The sequence below is a fragment of the Eupeodes corollae genome, chromosome 1 (genome assembly GCF_945859685.1).
Source record: "Eupeodes corollae chromosome 1, idEupCoro1.1, whole genome shotgun sequence".
Taxonomy (NCBI): Eukaryota; Metazoa; Arthropoda; class Insecta; order Diptera; family Syrphidae; genus Eupeodes; species Eupeodes corollae.
The window spans coordinates 70,126,471-70,151,905 of record NC_079147.1 but is presented as its reverse complement, the minus strand read 5'-3'; the positions used below and the strand labels follow the sequence as shown (position 1 = coordinate 70,151,905).

General features: G+C 32.1%; 1 protein-coding gene across 1 annotated transcript in view; it reads right to left on the bottom strand.

Moving 5' to 3' along the window:
* The window catches only part of LOC129943500 (5-hydroxytryptamine receptor 1-like), a 605,118-nt gene that overhangs the window by 111,190 nt on the left and 468,493 nt on the right, over positions 1–25,435 (bottom strand). The window contains exon 3 of the mRNA XM_056052997.1: positions 15,268–15,310. The gene's annotated coding sequence lies outside the window, so the exon portion shown is untranslated. The remainder of the gene's footprint in view (positions 1–15,267; positions 15,311–25,435) is intronic.

The window sequence follows — 25,435 nt, the reverse complement described above, 5'->3', positions numbered from 1 at the left end:
CCAAAACCAGAAAAAATATCGTCTTCAAATAAATTTTGTTAAACAGATAATAATGCAGAAAGGGCTCTGAAGGAATTGCGTGAGTGTTTTTTTTCTACCATATCAGTTTAAAAAAAAGGTGAAAATTGTGGTTAACCCTAAATATCTCACGAACCAATGACGCTAAGGACTTGAATTAAATTGTATATGATTTATTGTAACGTGATACCACACAAATATATTTTTGGGAAAAAAATCCAATTAACTGTCTTTTTTTATAAATCAAAAAAACTGAAAAAAGTGTGTCACTTCGAAAAGTTTACGAATTCAAAATGATTTTCTTTCCAAAACAATTGTATGCAACGAAATATAAGCTCTTCATACCTGGTAAAATTTTGGAAAAAACCAAATTGACAGTTTTTCTTATAAAAAATAAAATTCTAAAAAACATTACTCAAAGTTGGTAAAAATTGATTTTCGCCTCAAATATCTTTTCAAAACTTTGAGACATTGGCTTTAAAGTACTTATATCTTTTTAAAAATATTGTTGTCAACTTTTAGTAAAAATTTGAGCAAAATCGAATTTACAGTTTTCTTACAAAAAATAAAAACTTCAAAGCAAAGTTGACAAAAGTTGGTAAAAATTGATTTTCCACTCAAACATCATTTCAAAAATTTGAGATTATGGCTTCCAACTAATTACAACTTATACAAAATATTGTTTTTAATATTCTGAAAAATTTTGAGCAAAATCGAATTGACAAATTTTTTACAAGAAATAAAAACCTAAACAAATTATTAAATGTTGGTAAAAATTGATTTTAGGCTCAATTATCTTTTCAAAACATTGAGATATTGGCTTCAAACTACTTTTATCTTTCAAAAAATATAGTTGTCAACATTCAGTAAAATTTGGAGCAAAATCTAATAGACAGTTCTTACAAAAAATAAAAACATAACAAAAAAACAATACTAAAACTTGGTAAAAATTTACTTTCGACTCAAATACATAGCTTTTCAAAAATTAAAAATATTGTCTTGAAACTTTCTTTACTTCACAGAAAATATTGTTTTCGACATTCAGTAGTTTTTCTTTCATAAAAATTCAACAGCCCGTTTTTTCATAAAAAAAAAAATAAAATATACAAGAAATAGTACGCAAATTTGGTAAAAATTAGTGTTAGGTTGCAAATTGTTTTCATTTATTCCATTTGTAAAAATTTTGGAAATGCTTCTAAAATGGTAAAAATTTGTGTTCGACTAAAAATATATTTAACAAAACTAGATTTTTAAACTAAACTATTTCTTTATATGAAAAAGTTTGCTGGTAATTTTAAAATTTGTGAGAATAATTCAACTAACAATGTTTTTAACCCAACACGAAAACCTACAAACTTGTAAGCAAGATAAATCAACAGACGGGATGGAAAGTTATCAGTGTGGGTCGCATCCCAGCCTTTTTTTGTTTTTTTAGTTTTGTCAACAACTAATGGACCGCTTTCAATAATCTTCTCCGTCTGTCGATGATCAAATTAATGATGATGATGACTTTTGATCAAAAATTTCATTACTTTTTTTGATTTTGGAAGTACATTTTTAAATTTCAAAATATAGGTAATATATTTAAGAGGACTTTTTTGAAGAAAATAGCAAGTTCTAGCGACCCAGTCTTGCATTTTATTTTTATCAAAATTGATTTCCTGTTGAATAAAAACTTTTAAGACATTAAAATGTTAAAGAAATCTAGTTATTTTAACTTGTTTTTCTTTAGATGCTCTTGAAGCGAGACAAATTTTAAGTATAAAAATGTCCCCAAAACAGCCAAATGGCTATATTCAAATACCCAATAAACATTGTGTACCTATTAATATAAAAGCTTTAAATATCTTGAGATCTGAACTGAAAAGAGATTCTGAAACGTGTAAATTTTGAATGCCACACAAAAGTTTCTTTCCAATTTATTTGTTTCCCTTGATATGTTGTTATTTAATTTTTAGAGAAATGATGTACTTAAATGTACCTTTTTCCTTAAATTCAAGAACCAAAGGTTTTATTGACTCCCTTAAGATCAAAATATTTTCTGGTATTAACGAGTAAGCAGACTGATAACGAAAGTAATAATAGTAATAGACTCCCGAAAATTGATTTCGAAAAAATTACGTCAAAAAAAGCCAGACAATTCTTAACATTAGATTTTTTCTTATTTTCTTGGTTTGTGATTTCTGTAGTGTTTTTCGCATGATTAAAATACAAAAACCGTTTCAAAGCAATTTCTTACATTTCTGCGTGAAAGCAACAAAAACCCTTTAAGCTATTGTGTTTTGGCTCTAAATATGGTATATTTAAAAAAAAACTGTTTTAAATTTAGAATGCTTTCAAATGTAGGGTGTCGTCCCAATTAAATAGTTAGACAATACCTTAAACAACAGTGTGAAATGTGTAAATTTAAGGTTAAGATACACATTATGTTATTTACTCGTAAATGTTGTTAGTCTCCTTTACAGAACATTTAATAACATTTGTAAGCAGTTAGTAAAAACTCGTCTATATGTTAAGTGTGTGACCCCCACAAAAAAGAAAGACAGTGGTTATTGCATTCAAGTCGAAAAGTTTTAGAAATATCACAAATTTGAATTTTGAAAAATTGAACTTAAATTTGGCACAAAAACATCGAAAAAATTGCTTTTTAAGCTCTAACACTTATTACTAAACCAGAAAGCATGCTCTCGCTGGTACCAATGTTAAGGTTATTTTCTATCTTTAATTTAACATATGTAAAAAGTAACATTACTCTTTACAGCATACAAGGTTTTACAAAACAATTTTTTTAATGCTTAAATTGAGATTGAGATGGAAAATTCAATACATTGTTATGATCTAAGGCATTATTCAGATCACATGGTTCTTGGAATTATAAAACTTAGATTTTTTAGTAAGACTTTGGTTGAAAAATGTGAAAGAATTTGTTTAGTAAACGTGCTATATCAATTACTTTTAAAATCCTTCAGCCCCGGGCCCCGTGGAAATGAGGGCCCCATCCCACTAAGAAATTTAAAGCGTAAAACCGCGATATTCAAACTGTCCAATCTGATAAACCCCAAAAATAAAAACCAAACTCGAAAGCTATATACCACAAAAACGTTAAACCCATATAGCCCAACTCGTCCAACTGTCGTTATTAATCCAAAACTTTAAACTCAAAAAAACGTACATTTCGATACTAGTGTGGTAAAATTTAGAATTATTAGTTTTGAGTTTAACAAGCGAAAAATAGCGAAATAAATTTTCCCATTTTTGGATTTTTCGACACAACGTACATAAAGTTGAATTTTCCGAAAGCCTCCCGTGAGCAAAATACAACTTTACGCGACTTAAAGGTGTTCGAAATATTTCAATTACTACTAGTTTTTTTTAAGATTCACTAAAAAGAAATGTATTTGTTTTAATAAAGCATCGACACTCGAGAAGAAAAAAAAAAACAAACGAAATTTACGAATACATGTCGGAGCATGGTATTGACGCCGTGAAAATATATAGCGGTAAAGTCTTCAAGTCCAATCGCGACTCAAAAATTAAATACTTAGCATGAAGCTTCATCTTCAAAATCGAAAATTGTTAAACTTGAAAATGCCTTTATGGCGGTTTTCTGGAAAGAGATTTTAAATAGATTTGACCACTAATTCGTATTTTTTAAACGTAGCGAAAAACATGATGTTGTCTTTTATTGAATATTTAAAAAATACAAGAGACAATTTTTCACAAATTGAAATAGAATCGAAAGCCTTGAGCAAAGACGTTATTCAGGAATTTTCTGATTTCAATAAAAGAAAAATTACAAAAATATTGAACGAGCGACGGAGAAAAAGAGAAGGAAACGCTCTATTGATCTGATAAGTTTAGAATTTTTATGCAATAGAAGATAAATTGCTCACAGAAATGCACAAGAGGATTGAAGCTTGCAGTTACAGCACTGATATCTTCGGATTTGTTTGCAATATTTTAAGTATGATTGAAAATGAAGTACGAGCAAAAATAAAAACAAAAAATTTTGTTGAAATTTATCATAAGGATTTAGAAATTGAATTAACTTACGAACTAGAGCAGCTTATTCAAATGATGAAATTTCAGCCACTAGTGTTTAAAATGCTTAACTGGATCATTGAAAAACAAATGATTGACGTTTCTCCAAATGTTTATATAGCGCTTAGAATATTCGTAACAATACCCTAAGCTAATTGTAAAGCAGAAAGATCTTTCTCAGTCCTTAAAAGAATAAATTATTAAGATCGATTGAATTTAATAATTTGATTCAAGATTTTGTAAAAATGAAATGGAGAAAAAAATGTTGTTTAATAATTTTTATTTATAATTCAATTCAATCTTATAAATCCTAATTGTTACATAATTTGTTAATTTTAATTTTTAGAGGTTTTAAATAATTAAAAAGAAATTGTCTGACGGTTTTAAGTTCATGGTTTTTGGATTAATTACAAATTGAGTTATGTGGGTTTAACGCTTTTGGGTTTACGATTTTTTATTCGCGATTGCAAAATTAACACATTTAATTTTTCAAAAACGTTACAACAATCGGGTATCAAAAATTCTTAATCTTATCGGGGGTTGGAGCAATTGAGGGATAGCTTCTTGGATTTTCGATACGTCAACTTCTCGGTGCATCGTCTCTGGACTCCTAGCGCCACTTGGGTTTTATATCTTTTTAGGGGGCCTCAAATTTGAAATAGCCCCGGGCCCCCATTTTTATTAATCCCGGCCTGTTTATAACGAATTAAAAAACTCCACTTGTGATACCACTTGGTTTGTTTCTTTGTTTTAAAGAAGTTGTTCTAGCATTAAAAGTTCAAAACAAATTGTTCATCTTTTCAACGGACTCATATGAGGCAATGCTTCAGATCGTTAATATAAGTAAGTCCGACCGCAACTCCCGAATATATTAATTTTCTATTAAGGTGACGCTTTGACAGCTGACAATTGGATTGTAGGTATGGTAATGGCTTTTCATCACACTTGTATTTTTTTAATCAATAATTAACAAAACAGAGACACATTTTTGTTTCTATTCAGAACTCGCCGTGCTACTTTTATGGAACAGAACTTTTTTCTGCCATATTCACATTCTTCTCAACGCCAGAGGTTTGAAGTGAACCTACATTACGTGTTGTAAGCTCTTATGTCACGATTTATAAATATATTGCAAAATATATACCGTAATGACGGTAAGAGTTCTGTTAAAAACCTGAAAAACGTGGACAGTTCTGGAAGCGTTTAAACTAGAAAACCTCATGATATGAAAAAAAAACTAATCGATAAAAAGAAGCTAGGATATTAATATCTCATTGGTTTCCTTAAAAATGTTGTATTTTCAAGCCAAATTATTTTTTAAGGAACTAGTATGCAAACAAAAAATAAAGTTTAAAAGTTATTTTTTCAAAACTAATGTTTTGTAAAAAATAATGTCAATTGAATTTTATTGTTCCAAAATGTCAAATACGTAATTTATCGTGTTATAAAATAATTCCAAAGTTTATATAATTTCTTGTACGTAAAATATTGGATCTTTTAAACTCGTTACTACTTTAAAAGATGATGAATACAAAATTGAAACCATGTTTCTTTTTGAGAATATTACCGAAAGAAATTCAAAGGTATCTACATAAATATGTTTCTTTGTTTGTAAAAATTGAATTGTTTCAAAGAAAATACTAAATATAATAAAACTGCACTTACGGTTCATTCAAAGTTTGAGCTGATATTTTTGAAACCGCCACTTTTATAAATTTACAAATATGGTTTTTTTGACATTAAATTACTGACATTTTATAAATAAATACTTGTAGTATAGAATTTTTGACATATTTAATTTTTTGGTATCGAAATCGAATCGAAAATGTATTCAATAAACCAAAATTTAATTTTTGATTTGGGTTTTGGTCTACCATTTGGATTAAGTGCCCTAGACTTTCGACGTTCGTTGGTTTGCTTAATGTCCGTTGTGATACGAGGTCACAACGGTGTTAATGAGAAAGCCTATTAATTGGTGATGATTATTACAACACTACAAGAATCAAGTATAGACTCAATCCAAGAAACCTCTAAATGGCTGGAACAAAGCCACTCATAATATCGTATAGGTTTAATCACTCTTTCTTCAGGGCAACACAATGGATCTACTTTGATCGAAGCTTGGCGATATCTTAAATCTACCCTTACCTAAGTCACCCGTTTAAATAAGTACCAACATTAATAAGTTAATTTTTAATTTCCTCAACGCTTAAATTTGAGAGTCTAATAAGTCGAAGTTCTATCAAAATCCGGGACCTAATTCAGAGTTCTTAAGAACTCAATCTAGTACCAATTTTTCGGTAAACTTTGTCTAATAAAATTTAAAAAGTATTATGTTATTAATTTAGTATACGTTACAATATGTTACAACAAAGAGTAACAAATTGTTTTACACACCAAATCTGAAACTAGCTATTTCACGCCTTATGTTAAAGCCCTTTAGATCGATAAACTATAATGAATGCCCAAATTGACAAGAAAATGAAATACCAATGTCTCCATAATTTCTTCATTATCTTAACCAATATGTTTCTTTCTATTCAAAGCCTTTCCTTCTTTTTCTTACGCCTTATAACTAATAATAGAAATAATCATTAAAGAAAGAAAACGTATTAAACGAACAGCTGAATACAATGACGCTTTTATCGGTTGTCCATTATTATCTTGGACAAATTCAAAATAAGTCTATCCAATCAAATAAATCCAATTTAAGATGAAATAATTACTTTGAGATTCTATACAAATCCCTAAGTAACACACTACACTACACTTTACCACACGACACACCCCTACCTACACGTAAGTTGTGTATAAGTATAAAGATATTTATAAGAAAAGAATAAAACTATCTAAGGCTAAGTCAGTAGAGCATCAGACACGCAATTCCCATTCGAGCTTGAATCTAATCTTATTTTTACGGGATTCGGATGTGATTAGTTTATTTAATTGTATTCGGGTTCGGGATATTCATTCCTTTACTTTTATTCTGCTAACTCATGCCAATTCTGTTGTTACGCCTCGCTGCCATTTGATTTTTTCATCTTGGAAGTCTTTAATATGTATATTCAGGGAATATTTGGAGCACGAAAATTCGATTTTCGATCTATGGGAAAATAGATGGTATATGTGAATGGACAGGGGTTGTTAGAAGGACTAAAATTCCATTAACTTGTCAGTCATTGTACCGCCCCAAAATACGCTGATGGTTCAATGATCACCACGATAAACTAATTAATATATTTTTTACTTCTTCAAAGGACATGAGGAATTAGATTCAGCGCGCTGCGTTCCTGAAAGTTTTCCTCATTTGGGCTTAGGTTAGTTTACTTCACACAATTTCACCAAAACATTTTTAAGTGAAGTTTTTTGAAACAATTTTATCTAACGAAAGTTGAAGTATTTGAAATTGAAATATTTTTGGCTTAGTTGTCAAAGATGGAACTTAATTTGTTTTAAGTTGGGTATGTGGGTTACATAGCAATATCATCCTTGTGAGTCAAACGGCTAAGATAGTTGAGTCATGACGTGCCAATAGAGAAAAGACTCGAATACTTTGTGTGGTGTGTATGAATAGGTACCTACAAGAGTAGAGTGTAAGTTATTCTGTTGGACACATCTTTTTGCATTTCTGTGGTTTAACAAGTTTTTGAAAGGATTTGGTGCATTTTTAGAATATGTCTTTAAGAATGTTATGATACGACGATACGAGAACTTGGTTTTCAGTTGATGTGAAGTTTAAATAACATATTTCAAGAAAAAGTTAAAAAAAATGCTTAAATATCGATTTGGGGTGGGATTGAAATTTTTACAAAGTTCTATTGAATTCAATATCAAGTAATTTCAACATTTTTTTTCGTTTAATGTTCTCAAAATGCTCGTAAAAATAAGCATGCCTCAAGGCTCTGTTCTATCAAATAACGGCGTAAAAGTTTGTATCCATTAGGATCCATTTTTTATCTTTTATATAGGTACTTTTATACGTATTTATTTTTGTAATATGTACATCAACATGTTTCTTTTTAGCGATGAGCTTCAACCCAAGTTAGAAACAGAAGCGTTGGTAGAAGACGTTGAGAGGTTCAAAAGCAAGAATGAAATTCGAAAGTTTTAAAAGCAGGTGAACCGAAATTTACAAGTAAATAATCCTCGAGCCCAGGCTGCAAAATCGAAAATAAAAACATCATAGTGGAACCGTAGTCAATGTTGAGGATATAGAAGTACCACTTCTGTAGACTGTATAACGGTGAAGACGACACGATGAACCGATTCCCGCTGTCAGGCACAATGATCCATTCAACATAAACGACGAAAGCCAATAATTCCGTCTTCCCGACTGAGACAATGTAAAACTGAATCTAACAAAGCCGCCTTGGGACCAGATGGCTTGAATACCAAGCTCTTCAAAGCAGCTGAAGATAGCTCTTACCCGTGAGATATGGTTAGAAGAAAGCATGCCCGATAAATCGAACCTCAGTTTGTGCCCGATCCTGAAAAAAGGAGACCCTCTTAACTGCACCAACTATGGGGAATCAGTCTACTTAACATCGCTTACAAAATCTTCTCTGTCATAATATGTGATATGTGAATGTCTAATTCCTATCGTCAACAACCTGATGGGTTTGGGTGTGGTTTTAAACCACAAAAGTCCACAGTCGATCAAATATTCACATAACGGCAGATCTTGGAAAAAAAACCAAGAATATCAAATGGACACCCATCATCTCTTCATCGATTTCGAGGTCGAATATGACAGCATCTACAGGGACGAGCTGTATAGAGCCATGTCTAGTTTTGGCATCCCTGCCAAACTCATTTGTTTGTGCAGGATGATCATGGAAAATTCGAGCTACTCAATAAATGTTTAAAACAACTTAACAGAACCTTTCGATGTCAAAAAAGGTTTTAGACAAGGTGATGCCCAGTCATGCGATTTGTTTAACATCGTACTTGAAAGAAGCTATGGCCCGGAAAGTCTTCGAATCCACGCCCACGGAACAGCGCAATAGAGGAATACCTCGGATCAGGTAGCGCACAAGTGCAAAGTGATCTCACCTAACCTAGAATGCGCAACTTGCGACATCTAGCTGGGGATCAAACTAGTTCACATGAGACTGTAGCGCCACCTTAACTTGATAAGTAAGAAGGAAGGCTGAGATCCATACTAATAACTTTAAATTCGTTCTCGACAGTCAATATTTCTGAATGTTCTACAAAATATTATTAACAACATTTTGTGTTGAATACAAAAGGCTTAAAGTCAATATCTTTGTTTGATCTTGAGTTACTTCAGTTAAAAATCATTTGTTATCAGTATTTTTTTAAAGTTTTCATTATGATTTTTCAAAAAAATAACAAAATTAACAATATTTTTTTTTAATTTATAAATGTGTTTGATTTCAAAAAATGTTGTTTTGTTCCTGAGCAATATAGCAGCATCTTATCTAATAAAGAAAAAATCTGTTTTTAAATTTAAGTTTGAAAACTTTCTGAGTATAAAGTTTTTAAGAGCTTACTAACATACGTTTTACATTTGATCTTATATTAGGGATATTTTGAGATCTGTCAAAGTGGTTTGTCTTTGACTAACTCTGTAGTAATTTCTTCTTTTTAAATGTAAAATAATTTAAAAGTTAAAAGAAAAAACTAAAATCGGTGTATAAATAATCCCACTTATGAACAAAAGACTGAGGGACAATACTTCACCCAATATTTCTCCGATAAACAAACGTCCTACAACAGAAAATTGTTGCGGAAATGAAAGAAATTTTGGAATCAAACAATAAGAAGCTTTGTAACTGATTTCCACTTGTTATACTCAGAACTGACCGAATTAAAATCCAAACACGAAGAAGTCTCTACAAAAGTAAATTACATATTTGGAAGACCGAAATAGGTTTCTTTAGGTACAAATAGACAAACTGTTGCAAAAAAACACTGAAGAAAATTTGATTGTTCATATTCCATCAGAAGCTAACATCGATCCGGTCGAGAAGGCAAGGTCTATCTGTGTTGGCTTAATGGGCACCCTTGGAAGCGTGGATGACATTGAGTATGCTTACAGGGTTATATCAGAACTAGGTCCCGCAACACAGCTTTCAATGTCCTCCGTAACACAAAAGATTTCAAAGGAACAAATATTAGCATTCAAAGGATCTACCCCCAAATGTACGTCAAAAAAGAAGCAAGTTGGTGGCTGTCATGAAGATGCTTCGTGAGTTGAACCCAACGACGAAAACCATTTGAGGGATAATAAACTGTTGGTATCAAGCAAGATGTTTACTTGCGACTTGGCGGAAGGGCTGAAATGTGGCATGGAAGATAGTTTAAGTTATTTGAATCTACTTTTTGGTGAAATCCCGGCACGTTTATTGAATTGTATTTAAGACATAACAAAAACAATAATAAACAAACGTCAACGAGAAGACATGTCAGTTCGTTGTGTCAAAAACAGCAAAGCATAAACACAAGGGAAACAACCGCTGTACTGGATGCGGATGTTCGAGCATCGTCGTCAAGCTTAGACGGGGCTGCAAAACATTGATATGTTCCCGTCTACCAGACAACTTCCTAGCTTTCAACGTTAAGAATTTTAAGTTATAACGTTGCAGGGCTTAAGAACAAACATTTTTATGTAGATTTTTTCAATTATATAAATGAGTTCAATGTTTTTGTTCTGTTTGAAACTCATGTCTTAGACGATGAAGTTAATAGATGTTAAAATATGTTTACAAACTATAAATTAGAATATATACCAGCTGTGAAAAGTTCCTTCTTTGGAAGAGGAAGTGGTGGGGAACTTTATGGATATCGTAATTAACTAGGTGAAGTCCAGATTAAATTTATTATAATCGAAGGCACGTGCATTCTGGAGCTTAAAATCAATGACATAACTCATCATATAAAACCAGTTTACCTTAATTGTAGTTACTGGTAGCCAGATTATGATAAACTACGGGATTCCTTAAACAATTTGGGATCATCAGATTTAATGCTTGTTGGCGATTTCAACGGCCTGTCTCAAAATAGCTTTGCCTTAAGAATGGTATAACACCAATGTTGCACTATAATCGCAAATCAAAAGATGAATCAAGTGATGCTAAAGGTGATAAGATTTTATAGCTATCAGAAGCTTTTGACTGTTAAAATCTGAATGGAAGCTGCGGTGGTGACTCGCTTGGTGAATATACGTTTATAAGAGGTTCAGCGAGTTCAGTTATCAATTATTGCTTTTTATGTGGAAACGGGCTAACACATTTAAGTGATTTTCGAGTAGCGATTAAACCCTTTTCCGATCATATGCTCTTAGAAGTACTGTTTAAGTTTTCTGGCTGCAGAGAAGAAGCTGATAAAGCTGATATTAAACAACTTGAACTAATTCCAAAATTATTATGGAAGGATAGTCATCGTGCCATTTTTCAACGAAATCGAGCTTTTAAGTGCTTCGAATGGGTGTATAGAAAATATCGCAGTCGAAAAACTAACTGAAATGATAAAAACCGCTGCCCCAAAGTTCAACAATCTGGCTTACAGAACCAAACAAATTAAGCAAAAGTGGTTTGATGATGAATGCAGAAAAGTAAGAGATATTTCCTTTGCATTTTTACTACTGTTTCGGAAAATGAATAACAACTTTATACAAGCAAACTATGCAGCAGCAAATAAACATTTTAAAAAACTATGCTCCGCAAGAAAAAAGGTCTAAAAAACATAGATTTTATTAACGAAGCCAGATCGCCAACAGAGTTTTGGAAACAAGTTAAAGTGAATGTAGGAAAAAGAAATTCTATTGCAGTTAGTCTTTCTGCAGAACAGCTCAAAACTTACTTCATGCAGCTGCTTAACGCAGAACAATTCTCACCAGCCGTTCTATGCGCAGCGCCTCTTACATTGGATATACAGTTGGACTCGCCAATTTCGGTGCTTGAGATAGAAGGGGTTATTTACAAATCCAAAAATAATAAAGCACCAGTTGAAGACGGAATATCGTTTGAGTTTCTTAAAAACTGTACACCGCAGTTCAAAAACCTACTCGTAATAACATTTAACAGAATCTTTGAGAAAGCTGAAGTACCTGATAACTTCCTAAAAACAATTATATATCCGCTTCATAAAAAAGGAGACTTCGAAGATCCACCTAATTATACGGATATATCGTTTTTGATCACAACCGCCAAACTATTCTCATCCGTTCTCTATGAAATGCTTACTCATTGGGTGGAAAAGAATCATATTTTGCATGAGTTCCAAGCTGGCTTAAGGAGAGGCTATTCGACTGTTGACCAAATATGTTCGTTGTTAAGCTTACAGAGATATACAAAAATAGGAATAAAAAACTTTATGCTTTCTTTGCTGACTTTCAAGCACTCTTTGACTCCATACCACGAGAAGCACTCTTCTATAAATTATATGAATGCTATATATCATTAAAAATGATAAATGTATTGAAATCTTTGTACCATAATAATACTGCTCGTATCTGGGATGGAAAATGTCTTTCCGAAGATTTCGAAACAGCTGTAGGAGTAAAGCAAGGGTGCGTTCTTAGCACACTACTGTTTATCTTATACATAAATGATATCACAGATGTTGTTAAAGGTGGAATTGAGGTCCGTCTGACGAAAATTCCAGGGTTATTATTTGCAGATGACATCGTTTTCCTCGCAGAGACAGTTAAAGACATGCATCTTATGATCAACAGATTAGGAAGTTATTGTAAGACTCAACCTGGTTAAATCTAAAATGATGATATTAAGAAGTGGCGGAGGAAGATATTCACTGCTGGAGAAGTGGCGTTTAACAGGAGTGTTGGGAGTGTTGATTTCATCGAATTCCAATATGAAAAAACATCTTTCTGCTCTGTTTGGGGCAGCTGCATAAAAAAGAAGAGTATTTCACATACATCAAAGCAAGTGATATTTCGTGCAACTTCAACAACCATTCTTCTATATGAAGGACAAGCATGGGGTTACCGACCGTTTGAAACAGTGGAGAAGTTTCTACGTTACTTTATTAAAAGATTTTTTAGAATACCCGCTTGTTCCCCAAAGTATATGATTCATTTGGAGACTGGTATTTCGCCTATGTTTTTGGATACTCTTAAGCTTCATTTCAACTTCATAATACTAGTATTAGCAATGCATGAGCATTCTACGGAATTAATACATAAGTACAATCTTTCTTTCTTACGGCTTTTATGGCAAACCAATAGACTTTTTGTTAAAAAAAGCAAAGAATGTTTGAACTTATTATTATTTTTATAAGTCAATAAAACTAAACTAAAACTAAACATTGGATTTTAGTTTTCCAGATATCAAGTTTTGAAAAATAAATGTTTAATATTTTTTTGTTTGAATCTTAAAATAAACAATGATATTTTTGACCATCAAATATTATTAAAACAGTTGAAGAGCTTCTGCAAAAAAATGATTTAAATCAGTTCAATAATTCTTTCGAAAACTTAAAAACGGTTCGGAAAAACTACGAAAGCATTTTTGTATTAAAAGATGCCAAGTTAAGAAAACAAATTTAACGTCCGTATCATTTCTAAATATGGACTGATACTTCAAAGAAGAATTTAAAAACCTTTTTTCTTTTATTTAAAAATGCATCCATCACAAAACAAAACACAGAAACTGAAAACCAAGTTGTTGCCAACTTATTGTGGTCCACGACACATGAAATTGTAATTTTTTGTTAAAAGCCCTTGAGCGAAAATTAAAAATTCGGAGCACTCTGAAAACACTATCATCATCATTCTGAACATTAAACATAATTTCTGTGGGATTGTTGCAGCAATATTGACAACCACTTTGGTATTGTTTGACATATGGTTTGTATATATGTTTCATTTCAAAACACAACAAAACATAATTTTAATTATTCACAGCAACTAAAATCTACGGATATGTACTTCAATTCTAGTTTCAAGTTATTCGCATCACTGCATCAACATTAGCAATTTTAGGATGAGAGAGAGATAAATGTTTACCAGGTTGCTAATGCAACCGCACAGTGCCACAGACAAATATGATAACGATTATACCACATGGCTAAGATTTTAAGCAAAAATTTCAACACTTTTTATAGTACATTCAAATGAACATGCATTTTGTGTACTACACTTAATGTTGTTGTTTGATTAAACTTATTTTCAAATTCCTTGTTTTTTATTTGCTAACATTGTATGATGCTCATGAATAATATTTACACTTTTAATGTGCTCTTGAGGAAGATGGAATCAGAATATAGCTTTTAAAATCTTTCAAAAACTTCACCATCAATCCACAACTTTCATTGATAAAATGTCAACAGAAAAATATGCTATTCTATAATGTATCCAGAACTTGAATGTATCATAAATGCATATTATCGTATTTCACGTACCGTCAATAGAGGTGAGTCGCCTTTATTGAACGAAATATTTATGTATTTTTGTTTAAATAAATTTTTTAAAGAATCTTTAACTATTTAATAAAAATTTTAAATCTTTCGTTTAAAAATTTTAAATCTTTCGTTTTATTCAATTTTAATAATTATTGGAGAAATTGTTGCCAAATAATCGCAAATAATCATTAATCTTGGTGAATTTGTTTATACTTAATTAAGGCGTATATAACTTGAGTATAGTGTAGTGTAAGTATAGTGACTCTAGTTTCAATACATAAATGACGTTCCTGACTTGCTTTGGCATTGACATTTTAACAACTATTTTCATATGTATGTATATTAAACACATAGATTTTTTTCTAAAGATTTGTTAAAGCTTCCGAATTGTGTCCTTATTTTGCTGATAATTTTCACAAGCCAATATTTTTCTGTGGATACTTGGTGTAAATGGCTTCGATTGTTTTAATCACTAACTCTTACTAATATATGAAATTTAATTTTATGTTAAAGTTAAACTTTTTCTGGACTTTTTCTGAAGATAACTGTGACAGTGAAATTCTCAGCATACCTGTGGTGAATTTTCGCTATTTCAATGGCGTAGTTTTTATATAAACAATATTTATTTTATTCTTTTGAACTTATAAAAAATAAAATTGAAAACTTTTATCAATGAATTCTAAAACTCTGTAGACCATGAGAATAATAAAAATGTTGACGTAAGACTATTTCTCTACAAAATTTGTTCATGGAAAGATTAGTAAATATAATTACAATATGTGCATGTTCTTAAATAGATGAAAGAAAATTAAAGTTTTTGCTTACCAAAGGACTTAAGGTACTCGGGACTGATAGAGGAATATATTATCTGAAAAGAAAAAAAAATTAATTAAATTCTTATAAGTCTATGTATGTACGAGTATATAAAAAAAGAATTTCAAAATATGAATCCCAATAACCCAGAATCCCGAAAAACCATAATCCAGAAAACAAAATCTTGAAAATCCAGAATCCGAAAACCCAAATTTCCGGAAACCTTTATTCGTAGAACAATCATTTTTGGATCAAAGACTGTACCGTTTTGTATTTGGAAATATATTTTGGGAGTACCTACCAGTAAATGCTTTTAAAAAATAACAAACAAATAATTTGAAACGAAAAATTATATATAAAAACGGGTTATCCATTTTGCGGTTTCAAAAGTATTGGGTTAGAATTCGACATTTGCCAAGCAAAGTTCTTTAACCAATTCTTTTTGTTTATTTCAAAGTCTGGCATTTACGAAAATAGATCCATTAAATATAAAACAGCGCATTCAAATTGTTTAAACCTACTACGAAAATGGTGATTCTGCCACAGCCACACATCGTGCTGTGTGGCTGTGATGATGGTTTACATAAAGTTTATAAAAGTCTTGACCACAAATTATTTTTCTACAGCAGCAATAAAGTTTGGAACAGATACGCTTTGTTACTTTTTATAGGTTATGTGAGTAGGTAAGATTACCTCTTTATTTTCCCCTTCGTTACAATTTGGGTCTATAGTCCGGTCAAATTAGACCAAAAAAAAGAGGCATGGACTCGTTCCACACTGATAACTTCCCATCCCGTCTGTCGATTTGTCTTGCTTTAAAGTTTGTCTATATGTACTCGTATCAATTTTTACCAAGTTTGCGTACTATTTTTTGTAGATTTTATTTTTTATGAAAAAAAGGACTGTTGGATTTTTATATAAAAGTTACTGAATATCGAAAACAATATTTTCTGTGAAATAAAATAAGTTTGAAGCCAATATTTTTAATATTTGAAAATCCATTTGAGTCGAAAGTAAATTTTTACCAAGTTTTGGTATTGTTTTTTTTTAGAGTTTTATTTTTTGTGAAAAAAACTGTCAATTCGATTTTTCTCAAAATTTATCCTAATGTTGAAAACAATATTTCTTATAAGTAAAAATTAGTAGGAAGCTAATATCTCTAAATTTTGAAAAGATATTTGAGTCGAAATTCTATTTTTACCAACTTTTATTAATTTTTGTTTAAGGTTTTAATTTTTTATGAAAAAAACTGTTTATTCGATTTTTCTCAACATTTTTCAGAATGTTAAAAAAAAAAATTCTTATGAAATAAAATAAGTTTGAAGCCTAAATTTCAAGTTTTTGAAAAGATATTTGAATCGATATTCAATTTTTACCAATATTGAGAAATTCTTTTTTAGATTTTAATTTTTTATAAAAAAAACTGTGAATTTGATTTTTCTCAAATTTTTATCAGATGTCAAAAACATTATTCTTCTTTGCACAAAATTGTTTTGGAGATGAAATCATATTTTAGTCGTAAAATTTTGGAGGTGACAAATTTTTTTCTTCAGCTTTTTTGATTTATAAAAAAAACCGTTAAATGGATTTTTTTCAAAAAATATATTTCTTTGATATCATGTTACAATATATTACATAAAATTTAATTCAAGTCTCTAGCGCTTTTGGTTCGTAAGATATTTAGGGTTAACCAAAATGTTCTCCTTTTTTTTTGAAACTGCTATGGTAAAAAAACCACCTACGCAATTTTGTTGAGAGGCCTCTCTGCATCTTTCTGCCTTATTATCTATATATCAAAATTTATTTGAAGTCGATATCTCTTCTGGTTCTTGAGCTATGGACGACGAAAAAAACGTCGCGAACGTACGGACGTACAAACGTACATACGTACCCACGCACGCACAGACATCTTTCTAAAAATCTTTATTTCGACTCTAGGGACCTTGAAACGTCGAGAAATGTCAAAATTTTCAATTTGACAAATCGGACCCATTACAATAACTTCCTATGGGAAGTTAATAATGTTGCTGATCAAAAGTGTACTGCCTTCGAAATTAAGCTTTGAAATTAAAGACACGTCTGCAGTTGAAATATTTGAAATTTTCTACATAGTTAACTGTCTTATTAACTTCACATAGGAAGTTATTGCAATGGGTCCGATTTGTCAAATTGAAAATTTTGACATTTCTCGACGTTTCAAGGTCCCTAGAGTCGAAATAAAGATTTTTAGAAAAATGTCTGTGCGTGCGTGTGTACGTACGTTCGTATGTTCGCACGTTTGCGACGTATTCTTCGTCGTCCAGAGCTCAAGAACCAGAAGAGATATCGACTTCAAATAAATTTTGTTATACAGATAATAAGGCAGAAAGATGCAGAAAGGGCTCTCAAGAAAATTGCGTGGGTGGTTTTTAACCATAGCAGTTTGAAAAAAAGGTGAAAATTTTAGTTAACCCTAAATATCTTACGAACCGAAAATGCTAGAGACTTGAATTAAATTTTATATAATATATTGTAATGTGATACCAAACAGGTATATTTTTTGAAAAAAAATCAAAATAACGGTTTTTTTTTATAAATCAATAAAACTGAAAAAAAAAATGTCACCTCCAAAATTTTACTACTGAAATATGATTTCATCTCTAAAACAATTTTGTGCAACGAAGAATAATGTTTTTGACATCTGGTAAAATTTTGAGAAAAATCTAATTGACAGTTTTTTTACAAAAAATAAAAACCTAAAAAAAAAATGTATAAAAGTTGGTAAAAATTGATTTTCGACTCAAATATCTCTTCAAAAATTTTAAATATTGGCTTCAAACTAATTTTATCTTATAAGAAATATTGTTTTCAACATTTTGAAAAATGTTGAGAAAAATCGAATTGACATTTTTGTTACAAAAAATAAAAACCTAAAAAAAAATGTATAAAAGTTGGTAAAAATTGATTTTCGGCTCGAATATCTTTTCAAAGCTTTGAGATATTGGCTTTAATCTACTTTTATCTATCAAAACATCTTGTTGTCAATATTCAGTTAAAGTTTGAAAAAAATCGATTTGACATTTTTTGTACAAAAAATTAAAAACCGAAAAAAAAATTAACAAAAGTTCGTAAAAAATGATTTTCGACTCAAATATCTTTAAAAAAAACTTTTAGATAATAGGTTCTAACTAATTTTTTCTTATAAGAAATACTGTTTTCAACATTTGGACAAATTTTGAAAAAATGGAATAGACAGTTTTTTTACAAAAAATATAACTCTAAAAAAAACAATACCTACTAAAAGTTGGTAAAAATTTACTTTCAGCTCAAATATCTTTTCAAAAATTAAAAATATTGGCTTCAAGCTTATTTTATTTCAGAGAAAATATTGTTTTCAATATCCAGTAATTTTTATATAAAAATCTAACAGTCCGTTTTTTTCATAAAAAATAAAATCTTTAAAAAATAGTGCGCAAATTTGGTAAAAATACATATAGACAAACGTCGACAGACGGGATGGGACGTTATCAGTGTGGGTCGCATCCCAGCCTCTTTTTTTGTTTTTTTTTGTGTATTGTGATGGCTGGTAAGTTTTGAGTTCAGTATAGCAACATTTGTGGGCTTAAGAAAAATGTCCATGCTGCATACGTTCATACTGTTTTGAACAATCCAGCTGTTTTGGAACTAAGCGAAACTCAGGTTGGTGGAACCACTGACCATACGGAGTTTAACCTTATCGGTTATAGCTTAGTGCCTTTATTCTTTTCTCACCATATATGTACGGAATGATTTGCCTATCAACTTCTACCACAATAAGTAGAGCACCAACACAAATTTAAATTATATGTGGTTTAAATTCATCAAGTCTGGATAGCGATTCAACTTCCAACGAATTCCATGCGCTGTCCGACTCTATACAGAGAATTCTATCCCATTTTCCGCACAGAGAGATCGTAGTTACGGGCTATTTCAATGTTCACAATTCTTCATGGCTGCGCTGTTCTGGTCACACAACATCCGAAGGAAGGTATGTCGAGATTTTTGCTGAGTTAAACTGAGTTGTCGAGCCAACTCGGGTTCCTGACGTTGCTGGTTAGTCCGCCAACATTCTAGACTAGTTTCTTACTTCTGATCCTAATAAATATGCTTTTAGTGTATTATCACCTCTAGGCACATCAGACCATTGTGTCATATCTGCTATGCCAAAAAACGACAGTTAAAGAAGAAAAACCCCACGAGAACAGTGTGGCAATATGAGAAAACCAATTGGAACGGCTTCAACGACTTCTTCTGAAACTTTAACTGGTCACTATGCTTCCTCGATAGTGACGTGGATTCCAGTGCAGATATGATTACAAATTTAATTCTTTTAGGAATGAGAAATTTTATCCCGAATAGGGTAAAATCTATCAAACCTAAAGAAAACTCATGGCTTGATTCGAGCTGTAAAGGGGTTATTAGGATCAAAGATGTAAGTTTCCAGATTAATAAAGCCAACCCTACTCAGGAAAACCGGAATAAGTTTAAACAAGCTAGAGAGACTTGTAACGGGCACATTCCACGTATTAAATTTGTGCATGACTAAAAATTACGGCAAAAAATATTACAAACTCCCAAAGGTAGTAAAAATGTCTGGTCATTTGTAAAAAATGTGCGCAACACTTCGTCATCGTCAGTTCCTACGCTCGTTTCCAATAACACTCCATTTGTAAGCTCGATTGATAAAGCCAATTTACTTGCATCACAGTTTGCAGTTAATTCAATGTTCCCAATGAGTGACAAGACTCCTCCTGTACTTGAAAGCTTTAACTATTCCATGGGACAAATCTTCTTTCGCACTCGTACATCTGCTAAAGTACTAAAATATCTTGACAATCACAAATTCGCTGGCCCGGATAATATCCCCGCTATTGTTTTGAAGAGGTTTTCTTCAACGCTGGCAAAACCACTGCCCAAGCTTTTCCATTTGTCCAATTCTACTGGTCTCTTTCCAAATGGATGGAAAACTGCATTTGTCCAGCCTGTGCCTAAAAAAGGCGAATCTTCCTCACCCTCCAATTGCACTTACGTCCCTTCTTTCCAAGGCCATGAAAACGCTGATCAATTTTCAGCTTAAGAAATATCTTGAAGAACGGAAGCTTCTTTATGACCGGCAGTATAGCTTTCGTAGCAATAGGGCCACTGTTAAACTCAAAGTTTATCTCACCAAAGAGTAGAACAATCGTTATGGAGAAAGTAAGATTATTACACTAAATATTTCAAAGGCATTTGATAGAGTTTGGCATAAAGCTCTCTTATCGAAAATGAGTGCTCTTGATCTCTTCTTTGTTGGGTTAGAAATTACCTTTCGGACCGTTCAATGTAGGTAGTATTGGACGGGTTCAAATCTAATATCCACAAAATAAACACTGTTGTGCCCCAGGGCTCCGTTTAGACCCCGACGCTTTTCCTTATTTTTATAAATGACCTTTTGTCTGAAACTTCTAACCTACTACTTTGTTTCGCTTATGAAAGTACCTTCTGCTTTTCATATTCTTTTTTAGATTATTATCCTTAAGCTCATTAAATTTTGATCTTGACAGTATTGTTCAATAGGGATTAAAAAACCGTGTTGAATTTAATGCTTTGAAAACTCATTGCTCTCTACTTTCACAAAAGTGTAACCCTTCCCCAATGCTACTATCCAAGGGTGGTACTTGCATCGAGGAGATTTAACAACTATCAGTCGTAGGTATGTGCATTACAAACTACTTGTTGTGGAGTCATCACATATTTGACAACGCCAAAAATGCTGTTTAGGTTTTCTTCGACGATGCAAGAAGTTTGTCACCCCTTCTGATCTGGCTATAATTTACAAAGCTTTTACTCGTCCTAAACTCGAATAGAACTCTCATATTTGGACTGGAGCCGTCTGGATAGAATTGAAAAAGAGCTCTAAAAATGACAGGAGATCGTTTTATCACCGAGACATTTGCTTTTCTTGAACATCGCTGCAAGGTCTCATGCCTGTGATTGTTCTATCGTTATTTTTATAAGCAATTCTCTAGCGAAATAGCCAGTTGCATTCTTCCCATTAAATAATTCAACCATAATACCCGTACTGCTAGGAATGCCCATCAGTTTACCCTTGAGCCCAATTAGGACGTACTGTTATGTACAGAGATTCTTTCTTTAGCCGCACTACGCGAATGTGGAATGCTTTACCTACGTTACATTTTTCTAAGATTAGCTTAACCTCGATGCCTTAAAGTTTCTGATCGAATTTAGACGTCTTTTTAACACACGTTAAATTTTAACTTAGTTTAATTTATTTTAAGAAGTTACCTTTGCAACAGATTTGATAAAATACTATAAGGCATTCGAGACTGTTTTCGTGATATTCTGTGGTTTAGTTAAATCTTCTGTTAGTGGCTTTTGTATCTTGGAAATAAAAATCTTTAAATTAATTTAAAATAAGACACAAATAAGACTATTTTAATTACACCGCGGTTGTCAAGAGTTCAGAAAGACTCCCCATTCTCCTGCTCTTTTTTAAATCTTACTGGTGTCAATATCCTTCAGTTAATAAATAACAAGAGTGGTTTGCCTCAAAATCCCATCCAAAAATTAAATTGAAAATATTCGCGATTATTATAGCGCCTTCCAGCTTTTTGATGCAAACTTATTTTCTAGAAAATATAATCGCATGGTATCGAAGAGCTTTTTATTGCTATATAATTTATCGGGCTTCGTCTGTTATCCAAAGATTTTCTTAAATGCGGCCACTTACACGTCTGTCATGTACATATTTGCAGTCAGGGAGTCGATGGCTTTCGAAAGCGATAAGCGAAAAGTTGGTAAAAATTGATTTTCGGCTCGAATATCTTTTCAAAGCTTTGAGATATTGGCTTTAATCTACTTTTATCTATCAAAACATCTTGTTGTCAATATTCAGTTAAAGTTTGAAAAAAATCGATTTGACATTTTTTGTACAAAAAATTAAAAACCGAAAAAAAAATTAACAAAAGTTCGTAAAAAATGATTTTCGACTCAAATATCTTTAAAAAAAACTTTTAGATAATAGGTTCTAACTAATTTTTTCTTATAAGAAATACTGTTTTCAACATTTGGACAAATTTTGAAAAAATGGAATAGACAGTTTTTTTACAAAAAATATAACTCTAAAAAAAACAATACCTACTAAAAGTTGGTAAAAATTTACTTTCAGCTCAAATATCTTTTCAAAAATTAAAAATATTGGCTTCAAGCTTATTTTATTTCAGAGAAAATATTGTTTTCAATATCCAGTAATTTTTATATAAAAATCTAACAGTCCGTTTTTTTCATAAAAAATAAAATCTTTAAAAAATAGTGCGCAAATTTGGTAAAAATACATATAGACAAACGTCGACAGACGGGATGGGACGTTATCAGTGTGGGTCGCATCCCAGCCTCTTTTTTTGTTTTTTTTTGTGTATTGTGATGGCTGGTAAGTTTTGAGTTCAGTATAGCAACATTTGTGGGCTTAAGAAAAATGTCCATGCTGCATACGTTCATACTGTTTTGAACAATCCAGCTGTTTTGGAACTAAGCGAAACTCAGGTTGGTGGAACCACTGACCATACGGAGTTTAACCTTATCGGTTATAGCTTAGTGCCTTTATTCTTTTCTCACCATATATGTACGGAATGATTTGCCTATCAACTTCTACCACAATAAGTAGAGCACCAACACAAATTTAAATTATATGTGGTTTAAATTCATCAAGTCTGGATAGCGATTCAACTTCCAACGAATTCCATGCGCTGTCCGACTCTATACAGAGAATTCTATCCCATTTTCCGCACAGAGAGATCGTAGTTACGGGCTATTTCAATGTTCACAATTCTTCATGGCTGCGCTGTTCTGGTCACACAACATCCGAAGGAAGGTATGTCGAGATTTTTGCTGAGTTAAACTGAGTTGTCGAGCCAACTCGGGTTCCTGACGTTGCTGGTTAGTCCGCCAACATTCTAGACTAGTTTCTTACTTCTGATCCTAATAAATATGCTTTTAGTGTATTATCACCTCTAGGCACATCAGACCATTGTGTCATATCTGCTATGCCAAAAAACGACAGTTAAAGAAGAAAAACCCCACGAGAACAGTGTGGCAATATGAGAAAACCAATTGGAACGGCTTCAACGACTTCTTCTGAAACTTTAACTGGTCACTATGCTTCCTCGATAGTGACGTGGATTCCAGTGCAGATATGATTACAAATTTAATTCTTTTAGGAATGAGAAATTTTATCCCGAATAGGGTAAAATCTATCAAACCTAAAGAAAACTCATGGCTTGATTCGAGCTGTAAAGGGGTTATTAGGATCAAAGATGTAAGTTTCCAGATTAATAAAGCCAACCCTACTCAGGAAAACCGGAATAAGTTTAAACAAGCTAGAGAGACTTGTAACGGGCACATTCCACGTATTAAATTTGTGCATGACTAAAAATTACGGCAAAAAATATTACAAACTCCCAAAGGTAGTAAAAATGTCTGGTCATTTGTAAAAAATGTGCGCAACACTTCGTCATCGTCAGTTCCTACGCTCGTTTCCAATAACACTCCATTTGTAAGCTCGATTGATAAAGCCAATTTACTTGCATCACAGTTTGCAGTTAATTCAATGTTCCCAATGAGTGACAAGACTCCTCCTGTACTTGAAAGCTTTAACTATTCCATGGGACAAATCTTCTTTCGCACTCGTACATCTGCTAAAGTACTAAAATATCTTGACAATCACAAATTCGCTGGCCCGGATAATATCCCCGCTATTGTTTTGAAGAGGTTTTCTTCAACGCTGGCAAAACCACTGCCCAAGCTTTTCCATTTGTCCAATTCTACTGGTCTCTTTCCAAATGGATGGAAAACTGCATTTGTCCAGCCTGTGCCTAAAAAAGGCGAATCTTCCTCACCCTCCAATTGCACTTACGTCCCTTCTTTCCAAGGCCATGAAAACGCTGATCAATTTTCAGCTTAAGAAATATCTTGAAGAACGGAAGCTTCTTTATGACCGGCAGTATAGCTTTCGTAGCAATAGGGCCACTGTTAAACTCAAAGTTTATCTCACCAAAGAGTAGAACAATCGTTATGGAGAAAGTAAGATTATTACACTAAATATTTCAAAGGCATTTGATAGAGTTTGGCATAAAGCTCTCTTATCGAAAATGAGTGCTCTTGATCTCTTCTTTGTTGGGTTAGAAATTACCTTTCGGACCGTTCAATGTAGGTAGTATTGGACGGGTTCAAATCTAATATCCACAAAATAAACACTGTTGTGCCCCAGGGCTCCGTTTAGACCCCGACGCTTTTCCTTATTTTTATAAATGACCTTTTGTCTGAAACTTCTAACCTACTACTTTGTTTCGCTTATGAAAGTACCTTCTGCTTTTCATATTCTTTTTTAGATTATTATCCTTAAGCTCATTAAATTTTGATCTTGACAGTATTGTTCAATAGGGATTAAAAAACCGTGTTGAATTTAATGCTTTGAAAACTCATTGCTCTCTACTTTCACAAAAGTGTAACCCTTCCCCAATGCTACTATCCAAGGGTGGTACTTGCATCGAGGAGATTTAACAACTATCAGTCGTAGGTATGTGCATTACAAACTACTTGTTGTGGAGTCATCACATATTTGACAACGCCAAAAATGCTGTTTAGGTTTTCTTCGACGATGCAAGAAGTTTGTCACCCCTTCTGATCTGGCTATAATTTACAAAGCTTTTACTCGTCCTAAACTCGAATAGAACTCTCATATTTGGACTGGAGCCGTCTGGATAGAATTGAAAAAGAGCTCTAAAAATGACAGGAGATCGTTTTATCACCGAGACATTTGCTTTTCTTGAACATCGCTGCAAGGTCTCATGCCTGTGATTGTTCTATCGTTATTTTTATAAGCAATTCTCTAGCGAAATAGCCAGTTGCATTCTTCCCATTAAATAATTCAACCATAATACCCGTACTGCTAGGAATGCCCATCAGTTTACCCTTGAGCCCAATTAGGACGTACTGTTATGTACAGAGATTCTTTCTTTAGCCGCACTACGCGAATGTGGAATGCTTTACCTACGTTACATTTTTCTAAGATTAGCTTAACCTCGATGCCTTAAAGTTTCTGATCGAATTTAGACGTCTTTTTAACACACGTTAAATTTTAACTTAGTTTAATTTATTTTAAGAA